Source organism: Oxyura jamaicensis, chromosome 1 (genome assembly GCF_011077185.1).
Source record: "Oxyura jamaicensis isolate SHBP4307 breed ruddy duck chromosome 1, BPBGC_Ojam_1.0, whole genome shotgun sequence".
NCBI classification, from domain to species: domain Eukaryota; kingdom Metazoa; phylum Chordata; class Aves; order Anseriformes; family Anatidae; genus Oxyura; species Oxyura jamaicensis.
The window spans coordinates 187,459,877-187,464,612 of NC_048893.1; positions in this window are offsets into that span (position 1 = coordinate 187,459,877).

The window sequence follows — 4,736 nt, forward strand, 5'->3', positions numbered from 1 at the left end:
AGCTTTGATGTAGGTATAAAGATATCCTAGGATGTTAGCTCTGTTTATGGCAACAATAACCAAATTGTGGTTTGAATAAACTTCAAAGCCAAAGAATTTACTAATTCAGGATATGGTTATTACAAAATTAATAGATCGGGCTAGTTACATACAGCAGAAAAATATTTAATCATATCTTCAGGATTCACAGGTAACACAGTGGTACCAAAAGTTAAATTGCTTTAAATACATTTAAAGTCAATTGTGTATTCATTTCATCTGCTGTCTTTCACCAAGTGACCACTTGCCTACCATGTCCCAAACTGCCTCTTCCTCTCTCCTGCCCCAGTCCACACTAATCCACTTTCACTCAGACCACTTGGGCTGAAATTCCCAGAATGTTTTGTGAATATTTTATTTACTTTCAAAATGCTACTCTCATTATTCCTGGCTTTCAGGATTACCAGATAGTGAAAATGCAAGTGTCTTGTGTATTGGTGTGGTAATTATTCTAAGCCATAGGGTTTTGCTGAACTGCAAAGAGTCAAAGAAAGTTGGGTCCAGGGACTGGAGAAGGGCAGGGAGCGTCAAAACCTCAGCAAATGTTCAGCTCTTTCCCTGCTGTCACAGACCCTTTGCTGTCTGTCCTCATGTACCATTTTGGAATATTTCTGCTTCAGCTAAAGAATTGAAAAGCAGAGTTAGTTCTTGCTCTGTCTGGCAACTAATTTTACAATTTTTAATGAGAGAGACAGTCAGAAGAGAAGCATTGTAGAGAAGAGGGGAAATAACTGAACTGTCATTATATATACCTTGGCATTCTGTCTCATGCTGGCTGCCAGCCAGCCAAAGTTTATAGATTTAAATACCCATGATCAGAATATGGTGAGTTTCAGAAATCAGGGGGAAAATCTATATTGTTATGGACAAGTAGCTGTGCATTATTCCACTGTTCTGATTAACTGATATAATTGGATTTCGATATAAACATACAGAAGAGCATGCATATCCAATACATAATGTGGTCATGAAAACCCCCTCCTTTATTTATCATAAAAATAAAGAATATGAGTGCCATCTTTCAAGAATAAATTGCTCATTACTTATAGTGCATTTCCCCATAGTATACGCACAACATGGCATTTATAGAGGTCAGGTTTCTTGTTCACATAGGACTGGCCACTGCGTGACAGACAATATTGTATTTAGTTTTTGTATTTTACAACTATGTTTATAGTCATTACAACCTTTGTAGCTTCCATTTTTCTCTGGATTCACGTTGGTAAGAAGCAGACGGCATACATATTTGCAAATCCCCCAAACAGACTTTTGTAAATGGATATTTTTTTTAATCTGTTAATTAGAGAAGTTGTTCCTTCAGATGCTAATTCCTCAGACCCTGTATTACACAGCCCTTTATCGCCAAGGCAGGAGCCTAATGAGATAACCTGTAGGGCGCAAAAACCATTCGTGTAAGTAAAGGTTTGATGGCTCAGGCCCTTGGCTATTAATGACCCTTCCTGAAAAAAAAAATTATCGTCCCCTCACTGTTTAAATTTAGCAGTTGATTACATATAGAATAATGCATGATCCCTTTTGCACCAAGATGGATGTCATCATTTGCCAGACAGACCAAGTACCTGATGAATGCCAATGACCCTCATATTAATTTGCAGTCTCCCCAGGGGATGAAGGCCATCTGTACAGAAGTCTTTAGGTCCTTCCATGCTCCCACTACTATAGGTGAAGCCCAGTGATTTAGACACAGTCTGAAAGCATGGTGCAGTAAATAGAAGGATTTTTAAAAACAAAATAAAATAGATTTGTATTTCATGTTGGTCATCTAATATCCTGCACATTGCAAATGTTTATCTCGCAAAAATGTTATGTGTCCTTGAGAGATATTTGATTGGAAATAGCTTAACTGTGACTGACAATGCTACTTCCCAGGTTACCCAGCTCAAAAACAGGTATTCTTTTTCTTTCTTTCCCCCATGCCTTCTGGAAGAGGGTAGTCTGGGTGATGCAGGCTTACAATTGCTTCATTCTCAAGAGATGATTCCTTATGAAGCTTAGGGACAATTTTACATATTCAATTTCTGTTCTTACTTTGGAAAAATATTCTTTTCTTTTTCTGGTAAAGGAGAAATCTACCACATGGGACAGTGAGAAAATGAAAGGATGCATGTGATGCAGACTGGGGAAGGTTACTAAGCTTTTGCTGAATTCAGCAGGGTGTTAAATGGCAGCAGGAGCAGAATATGGGCTCAGACTATGAAGGTTTTTACAATAAGTAGACAACATTGGACATGCCTGACAGAACACACAGATCTTCAGTTTAATTATGACAACAGGCTTCTAAAGCTGCAGCAAACGAACGTCTACTAATGAGTTGCTGATCTGGATAAAATTAATACAAAGAGGAAAGAAAGGCAGGATTTTATCTGTAACAGCACTTTAAAAATGCTATTTATTTTTTCATTAGACAATACATTTTAGAAAGGCCCCCTCAGAGTAATGACCTTTCAGATTTAATCTTTTTGCTCTTCTTAATAGTTTACAGAGTTTTCAGGGAATTCAGAGGTGCAGAATTTAATTATACTTTTTAAACGGAGAAAATGGCTACTGGCTGGCAAAATAAAAAGTGACCACTCCAGTGGCTATCACTGAGAAAGAAAAAAGAAACATGTATTCCATGGTTCAGCTGGAAAGAGGTTTAAGCAGTGCACAATTTAAATCCGAGTTCATGTTAACAGCCCCTCACCTTCTTCCCTTAGCACAGTTTGAAAGCATTTCACAGAGAATGCATCACATCATTCACTCCAGATTTTAATATGGGATAAACCCCTTGTTCTGTCAAATTCCAGCCCCAGAGTTTGGTGGTTTTGTACAGCCTCAGTACCGTGTCTGCATCGCGTGATCTAGGACACTTCCCATCACACCCGTGGGTGCAAGGGGGAATCTCCTCCAGCTGGATTAAAGTGAGGAGAGAGAAAAGTTAAAAACACACCTCCCACAGGTCATCCCATGACCTAGGAAGAGAGTGGCCCTGACCGATGCTCTTGTGATCCCTCCAGACACCCAGAGACACAGCAGTGTTGTGGAGGGGACAGCCCCCAGTCCAACTGCTATTGCCCACATGCAGGAGAGAGGGGCTTTAATTTGTATCTTTCATCTCCAGGCTAGAGCAGGGCTCAGCAGCATGGGGCTCGGGCTGAGCTTTTCTTCCTCATTCCACGCACACAAGAAGCTTCTCACTCCCCATAGCGCCCTGGCTTCGTTCCAGCCAGGAAATCTAAGAAAGCTGGAAAAGTGTAATGGATGACAAAGCCATTTACCTCCAGCTCTACCAGAAAAAAAAAAAAAAAAAAAAAAAGAAAAAGAAAAAAAATCCATGCTCAGTCAACTCCAGGCTTACTGTGGTGTTCTCCAGTCAAGTATATAGCTCACATTTTGCCCAGGGCCTTTTATAATCTCTCTTTTTTTTTTTTCTTTTTTTTTTTTTCCTTCAACCACTGTGTGAGGCTGGAAGTTGGTAGTATTCATTACTATTCTTCTCTGTTCTGTTCTCATCTCCTGGGCCATAAATACCCAAGAGACCACTGGTTTTACCCCTATATCCTCCCTATCAGTATAGTAAAAGAAGTCCAGGTACTGACTGCTGGAAATAAATTTTCCTCCTGTTGTTGTGTACTTTAAATCCATTATGAACAATCCTGTGCTTTCAACTTGTCCATCACACTGCTTGGAGCCAGGATGTTAATAAGCAGCCGTCTTCTGTACCATTCCTCTTACAGAACTTTGAATTCATTTTAGAATTTTTATTTAATCATAAAACTTTTTTCTACTAGATTTATACTGCTTCATTTTTTTTCTTCCAAGAGTGTAATTTGGAAAAAGGGAGAAAGAATATTAATTTTTAATGACAGTACCACCCCCAAACTTGTTAAGTGCAGAATTTCCATATGTTGATAGTTTCTAAACTAGGATTAGATATTTTAAGGTCTTATTCTGCAAGGTGCCATGCCCTGTAGTCAAATGAAACCCAGGATACAAGCAACTGCCAACAGAAGATATTAAAATAAAGAAGTCACTGATTGCTTGTGGGATTGGGTCAAGCACCTTTCAGCAACAGCCCCTTGCAGGCACTTCTTCCAAAAGAGCAAATGGCATTTCCACAGCAAATGGAGCTGCTCCAGCTGCAGATGGGATGGTCCTTTCCATGACAAAGGGACCCCATCTTGTGACTGACAATACCATTGGCTATTAAAAGAGAAAAGTCTCTGACACAGGGACAGAGAAGCTCAAGATTTTCACTTTGTTATTCCTGGCATTTACCTGATATCATGCAGGACGTGCTTGTGAATAATCCATTTGTACAAAAATAATATAATTCCCCTTAGAAGCACTTATTTTCACAGTGATATCAGCAAGAAAGCAGCTGTTTACTGTGTTTTCATTTTAAAGTTGGCTTGCTTCACCAGAGAGTATATTAGGCTTTACTGGAGAACCATGTAATCTCTTATTACTGAACTCTTTTTTTTCTCCTCTCTCTGTCTCCTTCTACTAAGTTTTGTAATACCCTTTGCCATGTCATGTCTGAAATTAAACTAAAAACACTTTGAGAAAGCAACTGAATTATCTGATTTTTATCAGGAGATGCTCTGAGAGAGCATTAAGCTCTCTCTGAAATAATAATAATAATGATTTAAAAGAAAAGAAAAGAAAAGAAAAGAAAAGAAAAGAAAAGAAAAGAA